At 47.6% G+C, this 27,559-nt stretch overlaps 1 protein-coding gene across 2 annotated transcripts in view; it reads right to left on the bottom strand.

Moving 5' to 3' along the window:
- Positions 1-27,503, bottom strand: part of KIAA0513 (KIAA0513 ortholog) — a 71,085-nt gene extending 43,582 nt beyond the window's left edge. The window contains exons 1-2 of one of the 2 annotated variants that reach the window (XM_021705689.1): positions 27,301-27,503; positions 24,931-24,961 (exon numbers count right to left, since the gene is read on the bottom strand). The gene's annotated coding sequence lies outside the window, so the exon portion shown is untranslated. Of the gene's footprint in view, positions 1-18,191; positions 18,276-24,930; positions 24,962-27,300 lie in introns of those variants that run through there. The other variant, XM_021705686.1, reaches the window with a different exon arrangement.
- Between the last annotated feature and the right edge of the window lie 56 nt (positions 27,504-27,559).

Raw genomic sequence — 27,559 nt, 5'->3', positions numbered from 1 at the left:
ACTGATGAAAGAATCCAGGGCACCTGGGTGGCTCAGATGGTTAAGTGTCTGCCTTCAGCTCAGGTCACGATCCCAGAGTCCTGGGATCGAGTCCTGCATTGGGGTCCCTGCTCAGTGGGGAACCTGCTTCTCCCTCTCCCTCTACTGCTCCCCCTGCTTGCGCTCTCTCGTTCTGTCAAATAAATAAATAAAATCTTTTTTTAAAAAAAGAAAGAAACCAAAGAAGACTTACTAAAGGAGATACATACTGTGTCTGAGGATTGGAAGACCAAACACAGTAAATACATGAAGTCTCCCCAAATTGGTATTTCCCAAATTTCACACAGTTCCTATCCCAGAAGGACTTTTTGTAGATATAAACAAGCTTATTCTAAAATTTATATGGATAGACAAAGGAACTAGAATAGCTAAGACAACTTTGAATGAGAAGAACAGAGTTGGAAGAATCACACTTTCTGATTTTAAGACTTACTATGATAGCTATGGTAGTCAAGACAGTGTGATGTTGGTGGGTGATAAACACACAGATCAATGAAACAGGACAGCTTACAGGTACAGCCAGCTAATTTTTGACAAAGATTCAAAAGCAACTCAATGGAGCAAGGATAGTCATTTTATTTTAATTATTATTATTATTTTTTAGCGATAGTAAAGTTTATTGAATGATAGAGTACAAAGCTCCCAAAGAGGGAGGGGACCCAAGAGGGTTGCCCAAGGATAGTCATTTTAACAAGTAGTGTTGATACAACTGGACATCCATGGGCAAATAGAGATAGAAAGATAGATGTGGGGCGGGGGGAGAGAATAGAGAGATGGATAGAGAGACAGAGAGAGAGAGACAAAGAGAGAAAGATTGGGGCGCCTGGCTTGCTCAGTTGGTGGAACATGGCATGCGACTCTTGATCTTGGGGTTGGTAGTTCAAGCCCCATATTGGGTGCAGAGATTACTCAAAAACAAAATCTTAAAAAAAAAGAGAGAGAGGTAGAGCGATAGATAGGTAAAAAGAATCTGGACCTAACCCTCACATCTTATTTAAAAATGAGTCAGATGGATCACAGACTAAATGTAAAACATAAAACACAAAACTTTTAGGATAAAACAAGGCAAAGAGTTCTTAGACATTACATCGAAAGCACCATCCATAAAAGGAAAAGTTGATATACTGGACTTCCTAAAAATTAAAAGATTTTGCTGTGTGAAAAACACTGCTACAACAATGAAAAAGCAAGTCACAGACTGGGAGAAAATAGCCGTTGGTCACAGAGCCAACAATGGACTGGTGTCCAGAATGTGGAAAGAACTCTCAAAACATAAAGAAGCAGCAGCCAACTTACTACCAAGGGGAAGGAGGACAGACACAGCACAAAGACCACGTGGATGGTAAGTCAGCACGGGAAAAGGGGTCAGCACATCAGCCAACGGGGAAAGGCACATCGAGACCATGACAAGCTACAATTACGCATCTGTTAAAATGGCTACAATAAAAAATATTGATAGTACCAAGTGCTGACGATGATGCTGAGCACCTGGAACTCTTCATATGTTGCTGGTGGGAATGCAAAATGGTTTGGCAGGTGTTTTTTTTTTTTTAATAAACTTTTTCATTTTGAAGAGTTTTAAATTTACAGAAAAGTCACAAAGACAGTAGAGAATTCCCACATAACCCACATCAAGTTTCTCCTACTGTTAACATCTTATATTAATAAGCCCTATTTGTCACTATTCATGAACCGGTATCGGTCCATTCTCAGTAACTAACATCTGTACTTCGTTCCTATTTCCTCGGCTCTTCCCTAATGCCCTTTTTCTGTTCCAGGACCCTGAGTTAGTCATTGTGTCTCCTGGGACTCCTCTCGGCTCTAACAGGTTCTCAGACTTCGCTTGGTTTTGATGACCTTAACCATTCTGAGGAGTATGTGTTGGGTATTTCGTAGAACGTTCCTCAAGTGAGATTTGTCTGACATTTTTCTCCTGGCTAGACTGGGGGTATGGATTTTGGGGAGGAAGACCAGAAGCAAAGTGCCACTGTCAACACGTCACATCAGAGGCATATTCCATCGACCGCACTTCTCACTGCTGACCTTGAGCACCAGCTGAGGGTATAGTTATCAGGCTTCCCCACAGCAGGGTACTCTTTTGTTAATCTCCTCTTCCATCCTATGCTCTTTGCAAGGATGTCACTATGGGCGGCCCCTACTTAAGGAGTGGGTAGTTATGCTCTACCTCCTTCAGGGTAGAGCTTCTACAGACATTATTTGGAATTCTGCATGGGAGATTTGGGTCACCTCTTACAAAGTTAAACATACACTTGTCACACAACCCAGCAATGCCCCTCTGACACACATATTCAAGAGAAACAACAACTTAGGTTCACACAAAAATCTGTACACAAATGTTTCTAGCAACTCTATTCCTAATCATCAAAAAGGGACAACAACCCAATGTCCTTCAACAGGTGGATGAATAAACACTGTGGGGTACCTATACAATGGTCTGTCTACCTCTCAGCAATAAAATCCTACTACATGAAACACCTCGGGTGACCCTCAGACACATTATGGTGTGTGAAAGATGCCATTCTCCAAAGTTTGCCTATGGTATGATTCCATTTATAAGACATGCCCCAGAAGAGGAGTATCAGTGGTCGCCAGGAGTTAGGAATGGGGGTGGGTGTGAACACAAGGGAGAACCCAAGGAGATTTGGGGGGTGATGGAGAAAATGTTTTGTTTCCTAATGGAATGCAGCAGTGTTTGCACGAATCTCTATGTTTTATTTTATTTTTTAAATGAATCTATACATTTTAAAACTCATAGAAATTTACTCCAAGGAAAGGTCAATTTTACCATAGGTTAATTAAAAAGAAAAGAAAAAAAAAGAGGTGGAAACAGCCAGCCGAGTTCCCAGAACATAGCAGGGGCTAAGTAAATGATAGTTCCCTTTTTTAAATAAGAAGTTGGGCTCTAGAGACCCAATTCTTCAGCTGCTTGGCTGACGTCAGCCCATCATCCATCCACATGTCCTAGATTTCTTGGTTTCTCTGTTCACATTTCTCCCAGGTGTCTGTTTGGAGCTACACACCTTTCCTGACAAGCAGGTTCTGAATGTGGGTCCCTGGAGAATGTGGGGCAACCAAGTCAGCCATCGCCTCTCCACCACCAGCTGACCTCAAAGGATGGCGCCGGCCACAGAGAGGCTGTCCCTTCTCTGCTGTTTATGCACCAATACCCACTCTCTTGGAAAAGGAATTCTTTCTTTGCCGCACGAGGGAAGCAAAGAACAATCGAGGGTCCAGCAGACAGAGATGGGCCGGAAATGATGAAGGCAGGGGAGAAGGGCCTCCAGTGGGTAAATGGTCCCCATTCTTGCTAGGCAGGGTGGAAGCACAGAAGTGGGTAGTTCTACAATACCAGAGTCCCCAATTTTTCTGTGATTCTTTTCATCTTTTGTGTACATGGAAGAGAGAGTCATGCATGGAAAAAGTAGCCCAGATTAAGTTAGTTTTGTTTTCAAACTAAACAGGTAGAACAGCCACACAGAGCAGGCGTGACTGTAGGGAGGGAAAAGACACATGGCGAGAAAGATTTAATGAGGGAAACCCACAGGCATGACTCCTGCCAGATTCCCTACATGAAGCACAAATAGCCAAAGACCAAAGTGAAGTCAAGGGCAACTCCCTGCATCTGAGAAGCTAGAACACAGCACTGTCAAGTGCAATGGCCTGGCTCACCTCCTGAGGGCTACCCAGCACCTGCCAACGTTTCCTTCTGGACTCCTCCCTAAGTGGATGCCCCTGAAGGATGGGCCTCACCTGTTAGGAGCACAGCCCTGCACCCGAGAGGGGTACAGAAAGCCCAAGCTAGATGTCAGGATCAAGGCTGGGCACGCAAAAGGGCTTGAGCTGATAGAGCCTTGAGCTGATTGCTGGTCGAAGGTGACAATGGTCCATGCAGCCTGAACAGGCTGGAGCACAGCACCCCCCCACCCCCCACACAGGGCAGAACCTGGTCACCTCATCTGAGGTGACAATGACTTAGGATCATTGAATCCTTGAAGTGGAACCCAATTTCTGAACTCCCTCTGTTACACTGTTAAAACAAGGGCATGGGGCATCTGCTTAAGCATCACATATAAGGACTCTCTCTCCCCAAAGAACGGTGCTCACCGACAGCCCTGAGCAGCTGAGACCAGCTGGCTGGCGGTCCTGTCCTCCTCTCCTTCCACTCTGTCATGCCACAGACGTGTCCAGAAGGGCATCTCTGACTGTTACAGACCATTTCCATGACTAGGATTGGAGGATTCCTTTCCTGCTGACCTAGTAATCATGGAGGGAGAGACTGCCTCCAAAGATCCTGGTAAAGTTGGGGTCTCACTCTTCTGCATCACAATAAAGTAAATGCAGAAGTCAAAGCTCCCCAGTCAGGGTCACAGGGGAGGGGCCTGGTTTCTCAGTTATGGCCTGGAAAGCTTGGGACCTGCCCTGGGTGAAGCAGGAGACCACCATCTCCCCTCCCTGGGGGCCTGCAGCCCTGGTGTGCGCTCCGGCCCGGGGTCGCCTCCTTCCTGCAAACCCACATGAGGATCCAGCCTCTTCAGTATGGACTGGACAAAGGCCCTGAGCCACAGAGAACTCACCGAGTGACCTTGAGGGTAAAAGACAGGCCTTCTGTAACCAGGGCTTCCTTCCTTCTGAGCCATTGTGGTTTTAAGGAGACAGAGATGAAAAACTCGCGTGCATGTCTTCCTAAGGGCACAACGGTCCACATAAGGCATTTCAGACAATTAGATGTCACCACGATCGGCTCACGGCAGAAGAACCCAAGCAAAGAGAACAGAGAATGGCCTGGGAGTCATGGAGGGCAGCACCCTGGTCTTTGGAGGCAATGCGGCCGTGGGGGCGGGGGTCATATTCTCCCTGCTTGTCCACAGCCTGACCCAAACCTCTGCCAGTCGTCAGCCTGTCTCTCCACCCTGGGGCCTGCGCCAGGGACAGTCATACACCGAGGCTCAGGAGAACCAAGGGAGGACTGTGCTGGTTCCTCTGCCAGGACTGCAAAGGAGACAGGACGCCACCCCCGTGGCCTGCTTTGCTTGTTTTCTTTCCTGGAGTGATTTGCCCCATTGCCCAACTGCTGTTCCTTTACTGAGCACATATGAATATCTTCCTCAGATCCCATTCCAGACACTCAGTTTTCACCTGAGAGATCAAGTATGCCTTTTTTTTTTTTGGACTCAGAATCCCCCAAAACATGACAGGGAGGAAAGGGTTATTTCACCGAGTGCCTCTGGCCAGACCATCCCTGCTAGGTTGGTCCAACGATCAGAAGGACAGAGAGACAGAGGCAGAAGGACAACAGAGAGGGACACACACATACATACACATGCGTGCACCCACGGAGACTCCCTGCCAGACCTAATGACAGGGCATCACGATTCTGCTGAGTGGTCTTAGATGTGACATGACAGGTCTTTCTATCAAACATTTAAAAGATTTTTATACTACCCATTCTAGAAGCTACAGACAATCACATTTTTCTAAAATTTTTCTCCCCTTACAAGTTCGTATTTGAATAAAAGGATGGCATTTTCAGACATCTCGAAACAGTCACTGCTTCTTCCTCTTCCGTGCACGTGTGGGCTGTCCTACCACACCTGAATGCCGTGGTGTTCCCAGTGGTACGTGCTGCCTAGAAGGTCAGAGCCCCTGCTTCCTCGTCTGCTGCTTTGGTGAATGCGATGGTGCGAGAAAGCCAAGCTGGTTTGGGCTGTTCTTCCCCATAATGCTAACTATTACTACTATTTAGTACTTGTTAATAGGGAAATGATAATTACCACAAATGTTCATGCTCACTACGTACGGGGCACTGAGCTAATGCTCTACACGGATAACCTGATTTAACTATCCCGTAACATGTGGCCCAGTCTATTAGAATAGAATCCCCATTTTACGACTGAAAAAAAGCTTGAAGGCTTAGAAAAGTTAAACAGCTGTGGGCGCCTGGGTGGCTCAGTTGGTTAAGCTACTGCCTTCGGCTCAGGTCACGATCCTGGAGTCCCTGGATCGAGTCCCGCATCGGGCTCCCTGCTCAGCGGGGAGTCTGCTTCTCCCTCTGACCCTCTTCCCTCTCATGCTCTCTCTCATTCTCTCTCTCAAATAAATAAATAAAATCTTTAAAAAAAAAAAAAAAGAAAAAGAAAAGTTAAACAGCTGTCTAAAGCCAGAGAGCCAAAATGAAAGAGTCTGGGTAAACCCAATCAGAGCCAGATGCCACAGCCTTACTGTAATGCAAACTGGTAACTGTGCTAACCTGGGGTGTGGATAAGGACCCTCCAAACAGATGCTGTGGACTCACCCTCTCTTGCCCATCACTACGGAAGAAGACGCAATCCAGGGGTCTCCCTGTTTGGGGGTGATGCAGGCAATGTCTGATTTAGACATTTATTCCACAGCATTTAAAGAGGTTTCCTAATTCCTATTACAGTAGAGATCAGCCAACAAGGAAAGCTCAGCAATGGTCACCCACAAATGCTAGGTTTTCACAGACATTACTCAGTGTCTAAAGGAAAAAAAAGAAAACCCTGAACAATCGAAAAGTAACACTAATAGAGGAGATGCCTGCAAAGGAGTGGGAACAAAACAGTTATCCCTAAATAATTCTAGACGCTGTTTAACTCAAATAAAATCCCATGATGTTAGAGTTGGATGAGACTTGAGATTTCCGGAGGATGGTGGGGGTTGGCAGACAAACAAGGGAGGCACGGGGGAAAGGCACAGACTCACGGAAGTAGCTGTGACGGAGTGATGTCAAGGCGGCAAAGCGGTTCATCTAGAGCCCACACAGCTGCATCCAGAGCCCATGCTTTCTGCCCACAGCATCACCAAATGGGTAAAGGAGAACCAGGGAAAATGGTCACTCTCGTCCCTGGACTGGTGTGTCATCTCCCGGTTCAGGGCCACGTCCTGGAATGTCACCGCCTGAGGCCAAAGAATGTGGCCGCTGCTTCCCTTTTCTTCACTGATGGTGGCAGTACCGACGTGGACAGGTGAATGGTGTTATTTTGTAAAATTCAGGTCATTCGTTGGACAAACATGTATTAAGCCCCTACCATGTCGTGGGGACTGCAGTAAGTCCTGGGGGGTGCAAGGAACAATAGCGAATGGGGCCTTCCTTTCCCCAACGCGATCGAGGGAGGGACAGATATAAGGAAATGATCACAGGGACATCACGAGGGCCGAAATTCCAGGACGCAGATGTCAGCGGGAGCCCAGAAGGAGGAGTGCTCCATTCTGCCCGGGGAGACTTTAAAGACTGCACTCCTGGGGTTGAATCTAGTAGAAGCCGGCCGCTCAGACTAGGGAAGATACTCCAGAGAGAACAGCATGAAGCGGAAGGCAGTAGATACCCCGCACACTGGTAACACAGTCGCATTCAGACCTCGCTGGAGAGTCGCGAGGGACGACAAATATTGATCACCAAGTGTGGTACAAGTTCAGTTTGTATTTGCAAGTACAGCTGACTCTTGAACCACAGTTGGGGGGTGACGCCCCACACACAGTTGAAAATCTGCATATAGGGGCGCCTGGGTGGCTCAGTTCGTTAAGCGACTGCCTTCGGCTCAGGTCATGATCCTGGAGTCCCGGGATCGAGTCCCGCGTCAGGCTCCCTGCTCGGCAGGGAGTCTGCTTCTCCCTCTGACCCTCCCCCTTCTCATGCTCTCTCTCTCTTAAATAAATAAAATCATGGGGCGCCTGGGTGGCTCAGTTGGTTAAGCGACTGCCTTCGGCTCAGGTCATGATCCTGGAATCCCGGGATCGAGTCCCGTGTCAGGCTCCCTGCTCGGCAGGGAGTCTGCTTCTCCCTCTGACCCTCCTCCCTCTCATGCTCTCTCTCATTCTCTCTGTCTCAAATAAATAAATAAATAAATCTTAAAAAAAAAAGAAAATCTGCATATAATTTCTGACTCTCCAAAAACCTAACTCCTGATAACCCACTGGTGACCAGAAGCCTTACCAATGATGTAAACAGTCTACTAACATGTGTTTTATGTTACATGTATTACATATTCTAGTCTACAATAAAGCAAGCTAAAGAAAGCAGTATTTAGAAAATCGTAAGAGGAAATACACTTACGACACGGTACTGTATTATCTGCATATAAGCAAGCCGTGCAGCTCAAACCCGTTGAACCTGCTGTTCCAGAGTCAACTGTATTCCCCAAAACCTGAAAATCGAAACGTACAATCGTTTTTCTACCCCCAATAATATGGGAGCCAAATTCTCTTATTTTGGGGGGCCTTAATGTATAACAAGAATTAAAATGCACATAATTCTGTGCTCCGATCCTGCTTTGGAGTGTAAATAAGGATCTTTTACAAGCGTATTTGGCAGATGTTTCCTTGCACGTAACTGAAAAGAAATCAGGTTCAGGTGCTGCCCTGGTCAGAAGGTAACTAAACAGCTGTCAGGGGGCACTTCAAGTGTATTGATCCGCGGTTCTGAGGACACAGGCTCTTCCAGATGTCTTCCCTGCAGAATTCTAACTCCCAGTTTAAAAGGGAAGCTAATTTTCTTTCCTCTCAAATGCTTTAGCTGAAGGCCGTTTTGTTTGGTCTACCCTTTTAGGAAAAGAGCTGATAAACAGAGGCAGGTTTAGCCTGAGAGAGAGAAGGGCATGAAAAGATGGGGTCTGCAGAGAACCTGTCAAGTTTCCAGAGACTAATAACCTTCCTGACATTATCAGAGGCGACTCAGAAACGCCACAAATGTTGGCATCACGCTGATCTACAGCAGGGCCGACCTACCCAGCACTTTCGGGCTGGGTCAGTCTTTGCAGTGAGGGCTGTCCTCTGTGGGCACAGCAAGATGTGTGGCGATTATCTCTGGTCTCTCCGCACCGATGCGAGAAACACCCCCAAGTTGTGACAATCAAAAATGTCTCTGGATGCTTCCCCCAGTTGAAATCTCTGATCCGTTTTAACTCCGAGCAGCAAACACCACCAAAGAATCTCAATCCTGTTAACTGGTTCCTAGTGAAAACCCTTCTCTCTTTGGTTATCATTGTACCCCCCAAAAACAAACCCAATAAAAGTGATCACAGGAGACCTTAAACAATATCTAAGTCTGTATATGAAACAGTTAATATTATTGGTCACGGGAAACCCTGTGCATTGAATTCCTCTGATTAAAAGAGGCTCCAAATGGCACTGGCTACTTAGTTGCCCCTGGAGGTTAAGCGGATGTGGTGTGTCTCATTCATTCTGCCATAGGTTCATACCGTCATTCAACAAATATTGTGTGTTCACAGTGTACCAGGCATTGTTTCAGAAGAGTAAGACAAACAAAAGCCTAGCCCTCAGGGAGCTTATGTTCTGGTCGGAGAACAAAGAGACCATTACAGTCCGTCTAAGTGCTGTGAATAACATAAAGCTCAATGGGTTAGAGCTATGCTGTCCTATAGAGTAGCCACTGGCCACAAAGGAGTATGAAGCCCATGAAATGTGGCTCATTTAAATTGAGCTGTGCCGACCGCACCAGATTTCAGACTTAGCACAAAACGAGAATGTAAAATGTCTCGTTAATAATTTTTATATTGATTAGATGTGGAAATGAGATTTTGGATATACTGGATTAAATAAAATCCATGATAAAAATTAATTTTGCCTGTTCTCTTTACTTGTTCAGTGTGGCTGCCAGAAACTTAATACAATGCATGCGGCTCACCCCATACTTCCATTGGGCAGTGCTGGGCCAGAGAAACCAGATGGAGGTGGGGAGCCCCTTCAGCCTGAGAAGCCAGGGAGGGTCACTCTAACATCTGGAGGACCAGCATCCCAGCCCGAGGAAATGGTAAATTCACGGCTCTGCAGTGGGAATGAACCTGGCCCATTAAAGCAACAGTGAGGGTGTATGGGTCCGTGGGAGTAGACACAGGGAGGGAGGGAAGGAGCTGAGGATGGCAGGGCTGCGGGCCAGGCGCGAGGCAGGGGCTCGGAGGCCAAGCTAAGGGGTTGGGGCTTCATCCCAGGAGCCATGGGAGAGCACTGGAGGGTTTGCCTCAGGGGAACATCATGACCTCATTTATGCTTTACCAAGATGCTACACTCTGGTGGTTGTGTGGAGAAAGGACTGGCATTCAAGCAAGAACAGAAGCAGGACCACCAGGAGGGAGGCATCAACCTCGTGGGACCCCTCAAGCTTTTGGCCACTCTGGGTCAGCTGGCGGGGTTACTTAGAAGAGGATAGGAAGGGCGCCTGGGTGGCTCAGTCGGGTTGAGCAGCCGATTCTTCGTTTCCACTCAGGTCGTGATCTCACGGGATGTGGGGCCAAGCCCCGCGTATGGCTCTATGCTCAGCAGGGAGTCTGCTTCTCCCCTTCTCCCTCTGCCCCTCCCCCCAATTTGAGAAACAGAGAGAGAGAGAGAGAGAGAGTGAGTGTGTGTGTGAGAGAGCGCGCGCTCTCTCACACACACACACTCTCTCTCTCTCTCTCTCAAATAAATAAATAAATGTTTAAAAACAAAAAGAAGAGGATAGGAGATGACATCAGAGATGCTACTTCTTTCCCATAGGATAGACAGGTCTGGTTAATTCAACTTACATTAAAATTTTGATTATATATAATACCTCCTTCCACCACAAGAGCAGGTAAATGAAGTTTGTTTTTTTTAAGAAAGAGAAAGAGTGCAAGGTGGAGGGAGGGAGAGGGAGAGAATCTTAAGCAGGCTCCCTGCTGAGTGCAGAGCCCAGTGCAGGGATTGATCCCACAACCCTGAGATCAAGACCTAAGCCAAAGCTAAGAGTCAGATGCTTAACCAACTGAGCCACCCAGGCGCCCCTGAAGTATTTTTTTTTATTATCCAAATCGAGCATCAGGATTCTCAGAGCCATCCTGCTGCTTAATGAAGTTCAGCTAACCTGCCTCCTCGCAGAGTAGGGAGGGTGTTAGACTAGCTTTCCTCTGTTAACTGGTTTCCTATTTCCTTGTACCACCACACTAATGAAGTTTTTAAAACTGGGGGGTTTCAAGTTTATCATTGTTTTGGTCTCACTTAATGCACTTAAGTATGAATGCAAGAATGAAGTCATTCTTGCTACTTTACTATTAACTCAAAATTTGGTTTTCTTCTCTCATGAGGCTTTCACCCCTTTTAATTGGGCCCTATTTTTGCATCTCAGCCTCCTGGGTTCACCCCTAAGTCCCCTAACTCAGAAGTGCTGGCAAACAACAGCCCTCTAAGCTCATCTGCTCTGGTATTTTCCATTTACTGTTTGCTCTACTGTTGCTAGATCCTCGTTTTTCCCCTAGCTCACTGGTCACTTTTGCCACTGGTGAGTCATTTGCTCTGAGTCATGCCTGGCTGTGATGCAAAGGCCAGGAAAATGCCTCAGGACACACACCTGGTTTATGAAAGGACGTCACTGAGGAATATGGTGTTTTCCTAAGTGGATCCAGTAATTAACTGGAAAAAAAAAATCCCCCTTTCTCCCTTTTTCCCCCCCCTCCAACTCTGCCATTTCCCTCAGCATTTGCTGGAGACTATTCCTATGGTGGAACGAATCTTGGTCATTCGTCTTGGACTGTGAGAGGCAAGAGAACGTTTCTGGAACGAGCCCAGAAAACCCCTGAGGATGAAAGCAGGTCCTTCTTATGTAACGTCCTTGCTCTATTGAACAGCACCAACCTCACACACAGGCCACATGTGAGTCACTCTTCCTTTCGAGAGCTAGGAAGACACTGTTCTACACGGGACCACTACACCACACACAGATGAGAACCGTAGACAGCGGGCAGGTTCCTCTCCGTGCCTCAGATTTTTCATCTGTGAACTGGGGACGGCACCGGCAGCTACCTGGGAGTGTTCTTGCGGGGGTTAGCATGATGACTCCAGAGAGCGCTGAGCACACTGCTGGGTATGCCAGAGCAAAGCCAATCAGCATGACCTGTCGCAGCAACACACCCCCTCGGGAGCACAAGTGCCCCTCCCACCTTTCTCCCCCAGAATGCTCTGCACTGGCCTCCCTTCAGGGCTAACCCTGATGGTAAAGGAACTGGACTCTGAGAACCACCCCAGGAATACAAGCATTCTCCCCACCCTCTGGCCTCAGAACCGCACATTTTACATCACACACTCATTCCTTCTGAGCACTTTCCCTCCAAATATAAAACTCTTGGCAGAGGAGCTCGTCATCGACTCCTAACACGTGGGAATGCATCAGCCCATCAGGTCCCCACGGAAGGGGTTCTGAAAAGGCAGCAGAAGGAAGAATGGAAGGCAGGGATGTAAGCAGAGCCCTTGAGGTGTGTGAGAGGAGGTGGCACTCGGGGACATTAAAGGGGACAGCAGATCTAGAAGGAGATGGAGGAAGCTGGAGGTGATGGGTGCCCCTGGGGAGGGGACTGGGAAGCTGGAAGGGGCAGGGAAGGCAGAGGCAGGAACTGCTCTTCACCGGACATCTTTTTCTTACCATCCGAATTCTGTACCATCTGCATGTATTACCTTGTCCAAAAATTCATTACATTAAATAAAGGAGGGATTATCTCTCTCCCTTAATAAGGCGAGACAGAGCCAGAAATGAAAAGGCCTCAAAAGCAAAGGTGTGAGCCATTTCGGATGTTTCGCTGGCAGCCTGCCCTGCTCTCGTGCACTCCCCCAACCCCAGGCCCCAAAATGCAAAGTTTTCCCCGTGAATTCCTGGATGGCTCATTCTTGGAACACCAGCAATACTTTTTCGGGGTCATAACCCGAGACACTAAAACCCAGAACTCTTAAAGCCTTATGGAAAAGCCCCTCTGAATCCCTGGGAAAGCCCAACAGGGGGAAACACAGCTTCTCCTAATGCTATAGGGCCCATCAGAGCTGGCCACGCGAGGCTTGGTGTTGGCAGGGTGAGGCTCACGTGCACCATTTACCTCACCGTGGGACGTCAAGGAGCCATGCCTCCCCTACAAGGACAGGGTAAAGCAAACCGCCGAGGAAGGAAATAATCCCTCAAGGGCTCCGGCAGAGCACTCGGACAAATCCCACATCCTACCCTGGCCTTGCGCCACTAGTAAGACCCCTCCGGTAGCAGGCGGGGGAGGCCACGGGCCTTGCAATCTGACACAAGAGACTCATCTTGTCCTCCTGACCTTGGGCAAGTCGCTCAATTGCTCAGACCCTTGGCCTCCTCACTTTGGCACATGCAGATCACCACTTAGCTTGCAAGTTGTAAAGAGCACAATGCTTCATGTAAAAATACCCAAATCCACGTCATTATCTCTAAAGAGAATGCAGCACCTCCTTCCAGTCTTTCCCTTTAAAATGTCACTGGATCCGGGTGCCTGGGTGGCTCAGTCAGTTAAGCGACTGCCTTTGGCTCAGGTCATGATCACAGGGTGTGGGATCGAGCCCCACATCGGGCTCCCTGCTCAGTGGGAAGCCTGCTTCTCCCTCTCCCTCTGCTGCTCTCCCTGCTTGTGCTCTCTTGCTCTCTCTGTCAAATAAATTAAAAATCTTAAAATGTCACTGGATCTTGAAGTTAGAAGGTGTTATGCATTGAACTGTGTCCCCTAAAAAGATACGTTGAAGTCCTAACGCCCAGAATCTGTGAACATGACCCTATTTGGAAACAGGGCCTTTGTAGATGTAATTAGTTACATTACAATAAAGTCATAATGGAATATGACCAACTTGATGGCGTCCTTACATAAGAAAAGAAACAGACACCCCCCCCCCACACACACACACGCAAAGGGAGAGGAAGGCCATGTGACCATAGAGGCAGAGACTGGAGTGATGCAGGCTTCAAGCCAAGGAATACGAGGATTGCTGGAGACCACCAGAGGCTGGGAGAGAGGCATGAACCAGTTCTCCCTCTGAACCTCCAAGAAGGAATCAACCCTGCCGGCACCTTGACTTTGGACTCCTGGTCTCTAAAACAGTGGGAGAATAAACAGATGTTGTCTCAAGCCACCCTGGTTGTGGTACTTTGTTACAGCAGCCCCAGGAAAGAAGTACAGTAAGTTATCTGCTTTCCTATCTATCTAGAGCTTGAATTGTCTTGCCCAACGGCCGGCTAGTCAGCCTATGTCTGACTGTCCCCAGTACAAGAAAACTAACTGGGTAGCTACCAAGGCAGCTATCCCTCCCATCTCTGAAAAGGTCTGACTGTCATTAAAATCATTCATTCAACAAATATTTATTGAGAAACTATATGCCAGGCACTCTTTGGGGGTACTGCTGATACAGTGGTAAATGGGCAGCAGACAATAAAAGCTTTCTCAAAGAAGATCATTTCTGATATTGTTATGAAGGAAATAAAACACTATAATATAATAAAGTGGATGGGTTGGGGACCAGGAAGAAGCTATTTTAGTTGTCAGGGAAGTTCTAAGGATGTGACCTTAGAGCACTCACTTGAATGACAGGGAGCCAGCTAACGGAAAATCTGGCAAAATGAAAAGCCAATGCAAAGGCCCTGAGGCAGAGTGAACTGGATGTGCTTTTTCTTACCATCCGAATTACCATCCGAACAAGAAGAAGGTGGGCTTTTTGTAAGAGAGTGGTAACTCATGAAGCTGCAGAAACAAGAAAGGGCAGCTAGCACTCATCTAGCATCCCAAGTAGAACACAGTGAGAAGTCTGATTTCAATCCCCAGAGTATTGGGAAGCCCCTGGGGAGAGGTATGAGTCAACCCATAGTTTTTAAAAGATTACTGGCATGATAACGTTCTTAAAACTAAAATCTCCCTGGGGTGCCTGGGTGGCTCAGTTGGTTAAGCATCTGCCTTTGGCTTGGGTCATAATCCTAGGGTCCTGGGATTGAGCCCTGCATCAGGCTCCCTGCTCAGCAAGGAGTCTGCCTCTCCCTCTCCTTTCGCCCCTTCCCCTGCTTGTGCTCTCTCTCTTGCTCTTCCTCTTGCAAATGAATAAGTAAAATCTTAAAAAAAAACAAAAACTAAACTAAATCAAAATCTTCCGAACTATAACTTGCGTCCTTTGGTTCTTGGGCCATTATAGAACAAGTTTATTAATGACAGCCCTGAACCTTCTGTGACCATGGCTCCCCAGATTCTCAGGCTTACCAGCTATAATTCACTCATCCCTGTAGCAATTTCCAATGAATATTCTTGATTTTTTTCCCTATGTCCTTTTTAAATGTGATGTCCAGAAAAGAACACAATACTCTAAGCATGGAGTCGTAGATTGGAACTGTCATCTTTTTCATTCAGATCTATACATCTATTGCTGTGCCCTAAAATTGTCTTGGATTTTAATTCTGTTTTGTACCACTGCCCACTGAAACATATCTCAGATAACCTCCCCCGAAGTCCTTTTCAAGATCTAGATGTCCAGATCTAGAAAGTGGGATTAAAGTGTGTTCTTCTCTAATGAGAACAGCTGTGCCCTGGTTAAAAAAAAAAAAAAAAAAAAGGTGTCACCATAACCCGGACAATGCCAGGTATAGAATGCTGCATCCAATAAACAAAACTACTGGGGCAGCTCCCTACATTTCACAACCACTACACTTTTCTTCCGGGAGGAGGACAAGGAAAACTCTAAGGGCAAGTTTCCCTAGAATTGCTTTGTTCTCTTGCATCACAGCTGAAGACACCTAGACTATTTGGAAACACCAAGCAATTGAGCAAGAGGCTCCTTGCAAGCATACTTCCTACTAGATTTCTCCAAGACGGATAAACAAATCTGAGTAGACGCAGACTCTCTCAGGCTTGAGTGGAGGAAGTGGTGAAGTTGCAGCTGCACCGGGGAGCTGAGCGGACTTAGTGAAGAGGCAAGTGGTGGGAGAGAAGGATGCTTTGCCCGCGGATGCTGGCGTCCTCGGATGCGCTGTAATCTGTCCTATCCTTCCCATATCCCATTCCATAGGCTGATGACAGAGTATTGCATCCGGTTGACACCAGATGGCTAGGTTTACCCTTTTGCTTCGCCCCCTAGGACCTAAGTGACTCCAGGCACTCGCTTAGCCTCAGTTCTCTCATCTGTGACATGGGAGTGTTAACACCACCTATCACTCCAAGTTTATGGTGAAGCTCAATTGAGATTTTGTGCACAAGCCCTTTGTAAATTACTCTGTCACGTAAAAGTGAGGGGTTATTATGAGCAACAGGATTTTACTGCTCCCTTTGTGTATTTTTCCTGCTGCCGGTTGAATTTTCATGACCTTTTTTTTTAATCTTCCCAGGTTGTTTTGATGTTTCTTTTAACCTGATTATTTTCTTTTTTTGAGGGACGAGGCAGCGAGTGAGTTAGCAAGCGAGCGAGAGAGAAGCGTATAGCATGACTCATTCCATTCTAAGCCTTTCTTGGGATTGTCCTAAAAGATGTCCTCTCTTGGGGTCACCATAAGGCAATTTACCCCTGAAGAACCAAAATTAATTGTCATCCAAAGAGAATCACTATTCTCTACTCTCTGGAATTCTGTAGCAAATTAAAGGTTTCTGACTTACTAATGTCACCCAGTAGTAGCTTTTCACCGCCTTTAGTCGTCACATTCTCAAATAACACAAACCACCTTCACGTTAACTGACACTGCCATACAAAAGACACACACTACAAAAAAAAAAAAAAATAGGAATGTATCCCAGAACCATACAAGAGGCTAGAGATAATCTGTAATCACTAAGAGAGCCTATCTGTGTGTCCTCAGTCATCTTCATTTCTTTTAGGGAAAAAGAAAATCTCATGAGTCAACTTTTTCATTGTGAGCTGATCTCAAAAGCCTTTCGCCCTGTGCTTCAGATGCGTGAGCAATCCTATTTCTTTTTTTTTTTAAAGATTGATTTATTTATTTATGTGAGGGAGCGAGAATGAGAGAGAGAGTACATGAGAGGGGGGAGGGTCAGAGGGAGAAGCAGACTCCCCGCCGAGCAGGGAGCCCGATGTGGGACTCGATCCCGGGACTCCAGGATCATGACCTGAGCCGAAGGCAGTTGCCTAACCAACTGAGCCACCCAGGCGCCCCGAGCAATCCTATTTCTGAACAACATTAAAAAAGTGACAGTGGAAGGGAGAGACTCTGAACAAAGAGAAAACATAAACTTCCAAATGGGAAGATGTAAAAGACCAAGGAGGAGCGCTCCTGCGTAACCGGTCAAAATCATTCTTTTTTTTCTTTGCTCAATTCCCTGTTCGATATCTTGGCTGCCCTGGTTTAGGTTCCCAGAGGGGGTCCCTCTCATGAAATGACTCTGAAACAGTAGCATTAGGTGACAATGGCCTGGGCGGCAGCCTGGTCCCTGACAGCTGTCTGTGTGCCTCCACCACTGACTCACCGCAGGGACAACCTCCACATCAGGGCGCCTCACCTGGGCCAGCTCAGAGGCAAGTTCCTGCTCAGTCTGCAGGTCGGCACCCTTGCCCCACACTTAACCACAGAGTTAGACGAGCTGGCCATGGCTAGTGCCCACTGCAAAGTCGTTCTCTGAGATTCAACCAAGGTGCAACCTAGGGAAGCACAAACCCGGTACCGGCGGGAAAAGGCACCCAGCTCCAGGAAGACCGCATCCTGTCCTTTCCGATTCCCCCGGGGCCACTGGTTCCGTCTGCCCTGAGCCAGCTGTTCTAAACCCAGCTGCTAACAGGGCGCCCGTGAAGCTGTGCCCTCTGCAAACCTCTTTGCTTACTGACCCGTCCGGAGGATGGGGGGCCCCTGGGAAGGCACGGGTGGAGTTGACGGGCGGCCCCCAGTCCAGAGCCCTTTCTCCCTCACCCCATACGCCACCCGTCTGCCACTCCGAGCAGAGAGGCAGCAAACTTGCACCTGAACACACAGCACGACTTGGCAAATGTCTTTCCCATCCTGGTTCCAGGCACCCCCCCCTCCCCAGCATGCCCTTCCAGGAGTCTGGGGGTTCTTCCTCCCCCAAGACCGAGGAGTCGACTCCACCCCAAAGCCACTTGGCGACACCATCTGCCACCAGGGGGTGGGGACCCCTTGTCCATCGCCCCCCCAGGTATTGCACTGCCCCCCACACCGCGGGCTCTCGGCTTCCCTTCCACCTCCGCACCCCCAGCTCGCGCGAACCCTGCAAAAGCCCCCGAGGCCCCGACCCCCAACCCGACCCCGCGTCATCCCACGGCCCCCTCCCTCCACCCACGGCCCCTCACCCGCCGGCCCTCGGAGAGCCCCGCGCCGCCCGGACAAGTGACGCGTTTTCCCCCTCCGGGGCGCCGGCGGGAGCCTCTCTCACCGCGGCGGGCACCGGCCGACGGGTCGGACCTGGGAGCGAACGGCTGCTTTCCGGCTCGGCGCTGCGGCCACTGCGCGGGCCTGAGAGCCGGGTCCTTCTGAGGCGCCAGCTGCGCGAGCTGTCAGTCAGGAGGCCGTGCCCGCCCCCCCCGCCGGCGCCGCCTGCGCAAGCGCGAGAGTGGCCCCGCCCCTCCCCACGGGGGTGGACCGAGCGCGGGTCACGTGACGGGCCGGGGCTGGGCGGCTGCTCGTGGCCTGGACGTCAGGGTTCCCGCAGCCGTCGCGGATCTCTCGGTACCCGGACTGTCCCTGGGCGGGAAGTCTGGTCCCACCGTCCCCGGGAGCACGCTCGGACACCTCCCGTGGATCGCTGTTACGGAAAGCCGTGGAACCCGGTCTCCTGGATCTGCTCAGAACTAGGGTTTCCCCGGGGAACAGTTGGGTGGGATGGGCCATTCTGCGAGCACAGGACAGGGGTATTTGGTGATTTGGGTCGGGAGACCTGGGGAAGCCCTGGCCGGGAGCCGGGGAATAAGGCCGGTTCTGGTTGCTTCCGGGCCCTGAGTATCTCCACCTTTAACACAAAGATGCCATTTGCCATTTCCTGCCCTCCTATTCCAGGGATAGGGTGAAGTCTTGACGTTAACAACACCCTTTCAAAATAAGTCAGGTAAGGAAGCATAGTATAGAAGGGCAATTTATTTTTTGAAAGGGGGAATCTTAAAAAGCTGATAGATCCCACCTCGCCTGCACTGAAAGTTCTAGGCTAGTCTGCATCTTTTCAGCAAATGCAGTAAACAACTTTCAGGCTTCCTCCACACCTCTAAAATTTAAAAAAAGAGGGGCGCCTGGGTGGCTCAGTTGGTTAAGTGACTGCCTTCGGCTCAGGTCATGATCCTGGAGTCCCAGGATCGAGTCCCCCATTGGGCTCCCTGCTCGGCAGGGAGTCTGCTTCTCCCTCTCATGCTCTCTGTCTCTCATTCTCTCTCTCTCAAATAAATAAATAAAATCTTTAAAAAAATAAAATAAAATAAAATTTAAAAAAAGAAAAGGTTAAAAAAATAGGAGTGTCTCCTATGGAAGCTTTTTTTCAGTTCTGGAGGAAGGAAGTATAGAAACAAACTGACACCCACTCCCAATAATTTGGGGGTTATGTCAAACTTGGCCCTAGCACCAGCAAAATAGAGAGTATGATCCCAGAGAGTGGGCTTACATTTCCAAACATGTTTCCAGAGCTGCATTACAGAGCTCTAGGGCTCCTTCTGGTGGTTGCTTGTATGAAATAAGAAAGCCCTGTCTAAATAAATGTAGTGCTATCTGAAATAGGGCTGAATGTCAGCAGGTTCTCTGAAGTCCTAGGAGTTACACGGGAGGATCTGGAGTTCTGTGACTTTTAGGAAAAAAGGTGACATGGATTGATGGCCAAGCATCTTTCCTGTGCCCCGAGTGCACCTGCTGGTCCCTGTGAAATGACCTACGGAACTTAAGACTTGCTTGGCAAAGTTTAAGAAAACAACATGAAGGAAAAAGCTGGGAGCTTTATCCACAAGAGTTATAGCACCTTTGTGTCATAGCTGCTTCTGGTCCATTCCAGATTTGCTTGACCAGCTCGGTGTGGCCATGATGTACGAGAAGCTGGGTCTCAGGGTATTTCAAGTTTGGTGTGAACTCAGGAAGGGAAGGAGTGTAAGGTAGCCTTCATTCCCTTAAGTGGGTACTACAAATAGGTGGGCATGCTGTTTGTGCCTCCAGCAGAATACGAGCCCATCTACTGGACTTTATGGGAACAGGATTGTATCTGTGGCTGGAGGAACTCCTCACCTAGTTCAATGAGTGAACACGGCGTGAGGCAAGGACTCAAGCAGCCCTGACCTGACTCTGGTGATAACTATTCAGGAAAACTGGAAAATGTGAACTCATTCAGGGTCAGATCCCATTTGGGGAAAGTATCATTTCTCAAGAGATTCCTATGAACCCTGCCTCTCCATGCCTCAGAAAAGGTGTTCTGACCTTGCCAGAAGGTTGGAGAGAGGCAGATACATGGCCAGTTAAAAAAAAAGGGTGGGGAAGAGAGTTTTGCAAACCACAGGCCAGTGAACTGGACATTGGGCGTGGGAAATATTCAGCACAGATCACTCACAAAAAATATTTGTGACTCCTCAGAAGAGGAAGCATCGATGACAAAGATCAGGTCATTGCTAGGTTAACCATATTTCTGTTGTGAAATGGATAGACTGCTAAGTCAGGAAATAGGATAGAAATAGTGTATTTGGGCCTGGGAGGTGTATTTACCGGGATTCTTTCAGCTATAGGTGATAGAACTCAATTCAAACTGGTTTTTCAAAAAAAAAAAAAGGAATATATTGGCTCATGTAACTCCCCTAAATTCAGGGGTTGGCTCAGCGGGATCCAGGGGTGCCAGGGATGTCATCAGAACTCAGTCCCTCTTCCCTACTTGACAGTCTCCCTCTAAGCTGGCTTCATTCTAGGACTAGGGCCTTTTTTATAAGGTGGTCTCCAGGAGCAACAGGCATATGTCCTTTCAACTTAGCAACCCCAGGGGGAAAAAGGACTCTGTCCCTCAGTATTTCCAACAAAAGTCCTAGGATTTGATCTCAATGGACCAACACTGGGCGTGTGCTCATCCCCTTAAGCCAATCTCTTAAGGCCAGTTTGTTGGGATAATTGGATTGGCCATACCTGGACAGGAGTGAGGATCAGCCCCAACTGGCTCCCTGCGTGAAGAGCACGGGGAGAGTGGGTCGCCACAGGGAACTGAGAAAGAAGATAGATGCTGGGCAGATGGGGGAATGCAACAGATATCCAGGACAAAGCATTTGCTGAGGTATCTCCTGATACTGTATAAAGGACATGAAGAAAGGGTAGGAGAAATAGTAAATTTATTGGATGGCAAAGTCAATACTCAAAAATACTTTGACTAGAGGATGACTCCAAAAAACAATTCTACGAGATCAACCAGGCGACGTGACTTAGCATCACTTCGGCTTCTGGTTGCCCACCATGCCTATTTTCCTCTCCCCCTTTGTAACATATTGCCACAAATGTGGCTTCAAACAATACTTTCTTACTATCTTACAGCTCTGGAGGTCAAGTTCTAAAATTGAGGTATCAGCAGGGCTGCATTCCTTCTGGAGGCCCTGGGGGAGGATGGCCTCCTTGCCTTTCCAGCTTCTGGGGGCCTCCAGCACTCCTTGCCTGGGGGCGGAGGGTGGGGGGGAGTCTTCCTCCATCTTCAAAAGCAGACCCCTTTAAGCTGGAATAGTTTCTGGCTTTTGTGTGTCCTTCCGGGCACGGATGCGTATTTCAAGCGCAGGCTGGTTGTTTTGTAGGATGTCTTTGGTGTAGGTTTTTCTGCCTGCCCCGCATAGTCAGGTAGCGCAGTGTGGCCAGCAGCAGCACGGATGTGTCCTCAGGGCATCGGATCAGGAAGCACAAGCCTCCGTTTGTCTCACTATTGCTGATGCTGTTGACCGATGGTTGAGATGGTGACGTATTTCTCTACTGTAACGGTATTTTTTTTCCCCCTTGTCAATTATTAGTCATCTGGGGGCGCCTGGGTGGCTCAGTCGTTAAGCGTCTGCCTTCGGCTCAGGTCATGGTCCCAGGGTCCTGGGATTGAGCCCCATATCGGGCTCCCTGCTCAGCGGGGAGCCTGCTTCTCCCTCTGCCTCTCCCCCTGCTTGTGTTCCCTCTCTCGCTGTGTCTCTCTCTGTCAAATAAATAAAATCTTTAAAAAAAATAATAGTCATCTTTGGGAAAGGTACTTTTAGACTATTTAAATATCCTCTTTTTCCAATGAACTTTCACCCGGTGGTTTAGCATCCAGTAATGATAATGCTAGGCTGACTGCAAAATGCTGAGTGCTCTAATTCAATGGCTCGGTCGATATGTATCTTGCATCTGTCCTTGCCCTTCTCCAGTTTTGTTCCCCACAAAGCAGCTAAAGTCACCTTTAGAAACCACAAATGTGACCAAATCCTTCAGTGGCTTCTTACTGCTCCTCAGATGAAGCCAGAACCCTTCTGGTTGTTGGGGCCGTGCATGGCCTGGCCCTCCCAAACTCTGCAGCCCGGTCTCCTCACTCCCCGCTCGCCCTCCACAACTTCCAGCGATCCATGCTGCTTTCTTCTGTAAGGCCTTCCCACCTACCCTTTTGCCTGAACCCTATACCTCCATCCCCTGCACTCCTTTGCTTATCAAATACCCACATGTCCTTCACCTATCACACCCAAAAGGAAGCCATGTGACCCCCGAGGCCAGGCCAGATTCCCAGGTAGACCCTTTCACCACATGATGTCCTTTTCCCTTATAGGAACACCCCTGTTTGTAATTGTGCACTTATTTACTTGTTCACTTAGTCTCTGCTCCGTAACAGGCAGGGACTGGCTGGTTTTGCTTACTCATGTGTCTGCAGCACTAAGCACAGAGTAGATCGTTAAATGTTTGTTGAAAAAACCAACATGAGTTTAAGAAAAGGATCTGGGGAGGAGGAGACAAGAAGATGAGCACCCATGGGCAGGGCGTTGCTTCCAGGAGACTTGGTGATGGGGCCTTTGGCAGCAGGTGCAAGCAAGCCATCAGGGCCTGGTATAGAGCTGCATCCGTATACAGCCTGGCCTCTGGCTCCTTAGAGAAGGAGTCTGGTACAGTATAAAGAACAGGATCTTCACAGGCAGACAGAAAGAGGTCTGCAAGCCAGCTGTGCTTTCTGCTTCTGTTGGGCAATCACTTCACTCTGAGCCTCAGTTTCCTTAGCTGTACAAAGGGATCACACCAGCTTCATAGGGCTGTGAGGACAAAGTGAGTTTATGGGTGCGACAGCAGCAAAGAAGACAGATCTGTGTCTGATTCCTGGCTCTCCTCTCCTAGCTGTGTGACCTTGAGCACAGTGCTTGACCTCATTGAGCCTGTTTCCTCATCTATGAAAGGGGCCTCCCATAGTGTGTTCACTCACTCATTCAATGCATATTTATTGGTTGACAGGAGCTGGGGAAGCACTAGTGGACAAGAGCAACAAGAAAACTGCCCGCCTTTCACAAGGCTTGCATGATAGCCAGGGATGCACAACGGAGTAACTAAGTGAAAGACATATGATAAATAAAGCTGACAAGGAGCAAAGCAGGGAGGGGGAGTGAGATGCTACTGGGATGGGAGGGAGGGGGAAACTTTAGATAGGGTTCCAGGGAGGAAGATGCCACTGAGTAAAGTTCCTGAAGGGCATGAGAGAGCTATGGAGGCAACACAGAGTGCCAAGGCCAGAGCATGGCACTCAGTGAGCGCTCCACACACGTCCACTAGCCATACACCTTCCCCACCAAGCATGGCCATGGTACCCCAGCAGGCTTTACCCACAGCTGGAGGCGAGGCGGCCCTGTGTGAGGAATTAGGACACATCATACCACTTTGGGTCCTTCAGACTCCCTGGACCGTGTCCAACACCATGAGCTGTGGAGAGTTGGCCTTCTCGCTTCCCTATTCTGGCCATTGCATTCACCACCACAAAGTCCGTGGTAAAAAATAAGGAACAACCCAAACACCCTTCCGGAAGAAACCTCAGGTTTTCCACTGTACAACCTTTGGAAGCGTCCCTCTTTCTCTTTCTCTCCCACTGTTTACTTGAAATCGAGCACACAAACCCTAAGTGTACAGAGCTGGATGAATTGACCCCAAGTGGGCACCCATACAAAAAGCACCCAGATCAAGAGATGAAATATTATTGCCACAATGGTCACCACTGCCCTGCCCTCTCTTCCTACACCAAACATCAGTTTTGCCCCATTTTGGACCTTTTAATGGAATCATATAGTATGTACACTCTTGCGTCTTGCTTCTTTAACCCAACACGTATTTGAGAAGTTGATTTCTGTGTGGAGCAGTTCATTGTATGAATATACACGATTTATTCCTTCTGTTGGTCATGGACATTTCCAGTTTGGAGCAACTGTGGACAGTGCTTTGTGCACACTCCTTTGGTGAACATTGGTTCGTGTATGCTCGGCTTCAGCAGACACTCCTAACGGTTCCCACCAGCGGTGTATGGAAGTTCTAGTTCCTGCCGATGCTTGCCAATGCTTGGTGCTTTTTCATTTTAGCTATTCTGGTGGGTGTGTAAATATTTCATTGTGGTTTAAGTTTGCATTTCTGGTGGGTGTGTAAATATTTCATTGTGGTTTAAGTTTGCATTTCCCTGATGACTAATGAAAAAGAGCGCTTTTTCATGTTTTGGAGAGTCTCTTCTGTGAAGTACCTGTTTGAGTATTCTGCCAATTGGTGTGCTGTCTTATTCATTATATTTATATGTATTTAAAAATAAATACATGGTTGAAAAAATTAACAAGTTACAGACCCATTTCATGTATATCTGTCCAGGGATATTCTATGTACATATAAACATGTATATCTCCCCACTCTGCTTTCTTACACAAGAACACACACAGTTTGACACAATAGACCTGATATATACCTTGAAGACCAGACATTTGAATTCATGAAAATCGGCCTCTTTTTTTTTTCCCAGTTGTACAGTGCAGGATTCCCTTGTGTGTGTACAACATATTTTACGAATATATTCACAGGCCTACGGGATGTTGCCAGTTTTTTGCTTCTACAGCATGCTACCATATGTACGCAAGTGCAAAAAGCTGCATGCACGTGGGTAAGTCTATCTGGAGGATAAATTCCTAAGGGGGATTGCTGGGTCAAAGGGCATGCACACTTACATTTTTTTGTGATTCATGTTGCTATTTTGCTCTGCAAAGAGATGAACAAATTTACAGTTGCATCAGTTGAGTCTGTGTGCCAATACCAAGTATTACCAAACTTTCAGCTTTGCCAACCTACTAAGTGAAAAATGGCATCTCCTTGTACTTCAAATTTGCATTCCTCCCTTTTACTCTGAATGAGCCTGAGCATCTTTTCCCATGTTTGAATAGAGCGTCTGCTTTAAAAGGGCTGCTTCCTGGGATGAGTGGTAAGCTGGAAACCAGCTCCTGATGGATAAACAGAACTAACCCTGGACATGGGATGTTTCCCATCCCTGCAAAGGGGATGGGAAATATTAGGTTTTCTGCTCCCAGGGCCTCAGTGAAATCAGGGAGAGGGTTAAAAAAAAAAAAAAAAAAAAAAAAAAAACCACCTCTGAGTTGAACCACACTCTTAAAACAGGAAGAAACCTTAGAAATCAAATCTAATCTCATATTTTAGAGATAAAAAAAACAAAAACAAAAGCTGAGGCTTGGAGAGGGGAAATGACTTGCAGAAGGCTTTTTTTTTTTTTTATCCACAGGGTTTCACCTTGCAGAAGGCCTTTTTAAAAAACATACCAATTCTGTTGAGAAAGAGATGAAAACCCTCGATAACAGAATTGTTTTTGTCAACCTTTGCTTTTCCTGTTAAATATTTTATTTTTTTATTTTTTTTATTTATTTTTTTTTAAAGATTTTATTTATTTATTTGACAGAGAGAAACACAGCGAGAGAGGGAACACAAGCAGGGGGAATGGGAGAGGGAGAAGCAGGCTTCCCGTGGAGCAGGGAGCCCGATGCGGGGCTCGATCCCAGGACTCTGGGATCATGACCTGAGCCGAAGGCAGACGCTTAACGACTGAGCCACCCAGGCGCCCCTCCTGTTAAATATTTTAATGAATGATTTTATTGTGCCATTTCCTACAACAAGGGGTGCACTTTCAAAGTTACAATAAACAAGCTACACCAGGATTAAGGGACATAGGCAACACAAACAAGTGTGGGGACTCTAAGAAGAATCCATTCTTCATTTTTTGGGAAAGACTTTGAAATGGGTCAAAAAGATTGTTAGGTGTCTTCGGTGAACAACCAGAGGTCTGACTCACCCTTCGGGGTTATCTGGTTTCCTGGGGTCTTCACTTTCCTTTAAGCTATTTATAACTTTACAGGTTGCAGAGAACTGAAAGCAATGCAAATGATTCTTGTCCATAGATATTAGACATAAAGTCAATTTTGCCTGGTGAAAGTTCAATTGATTTGCCTCCCCCACTGCAGAAGCCAGCTCTGCATCATCTATTAAGCAAATTCATTTTAGCATGCTTGACTGCCTAGATATATGTCTGCCTTTTGGATTTATCTCTGAACCAACTGTATGTATCATCTTACATACTTCATTAATTAGTGAATTAAATTAAAGCCTTGACATGTGTTTATATTTGTCTGACATAACTTTTTTTTTTTTAAAGACCCATTTTGGGGCTCCTGGATGGCTTAGTCGGTTAAACATCCCACTCTTGATTTCATAATCTCAAAGTCATGAGATCGTAAGAGTCTCTCTCTGCGCACCCCGCCCCCCCCCCCAGGCTCTCTCTCTCAAAAAATAAAAAATTTAAAAAGACCTATTGTTTTAACACTGCTCATAAAAAGGATATCCCAAATATAGGGCTACTTGCAGGTCTTGGTGTTATTCAGAGATAACCATCCTTTCTTTCAGCCAATGCAAAAAAAAATTGATCACTGAAGGCCTCACTCACTTTCCTCCCTCGTGGAAACAAATCCCCAAGCAAAGACAGCAGGAGACAGGAGCCTCAGAGAGAGTTGACTAAATGCATACATAGCACCACTTTGAGTAAAGAGGTACAAGATACAGTAACAAAAGTTTAAACTTTTAAATGCACCCCTTACTTCCAAAAGTTTAGCTGGAAGCGGGCGCCTGGGTGGCTCAGTCGTTAACCCTCTGCCTTCAGCTCAGGTCATGATCCCGGGGTCCTGGGATCGAGCCCCACATCGGGCTCCCTGCTCCGCGGGAAGCCTGCTTCTCCCTCTCCCACTCCCCCTGCTTGTGTTCCCTCTCTCGCTGTGTCTCTCTCTGTCAAATAAATAAATAAAATCTTAAAAAAAAAAAAAAGTTTCTGGAAGCAAGAACGGTAAATGGTGAGACGGTGGCTTGCAGACAGTGAGATTCTGATAGATCCCTTGGCTGTAATCACTGCTTTCGTTAATCTTACGAGTCAGCGAGTACTTACCAGTTTGACAACAAACACTAACTGAGCACGTACTTCCCAGCCCTGCGAAAATTGTCCAAATGTTATAGGAAAGCCAAAGAAATAAAAAGCATGTGTCTACCTTCAAAGCACTTAGGACTTAGCATCTGGAAGGAATCGCTGGGATGCTCCGGGAGGGGATCAGAGGCTCAGAGGCGCACCCCAGGAGTGCCCAGTCCGGTGCGCTTCCCCTTTTCCCCACGTGCTGTCTGGCTTAATTGTTTCCACTCCCGCTCCTCTATTTCCCCATTTTCGAAGTTCTCGCTCCTCACGCCGTACAAGCCACGCCTAAAACTGGCTCTCAGACGCCGCCGCGGGCTTCGGGCGCCGGGACAGGAGCG

The sequence above is a fragment of the Neomonachus schauinslandi genome, chromosome 16 (assembly GCF_002201575.2).
Source record: "Neomonachus schauinslandi chromosome 16, ASM220157v2, whole genome shotgun sequence".
In the NCBI taxonomy this organism is placed as follows: Eukaryota; Metazoa; Chordata; class Mammalia; order Carnivora; family Phocidae; genus Neomonachus; species Neomonachus schauinslandi.
This window is presented reverse-complemented; position numbering and strand designations above follow the sequence as displayed.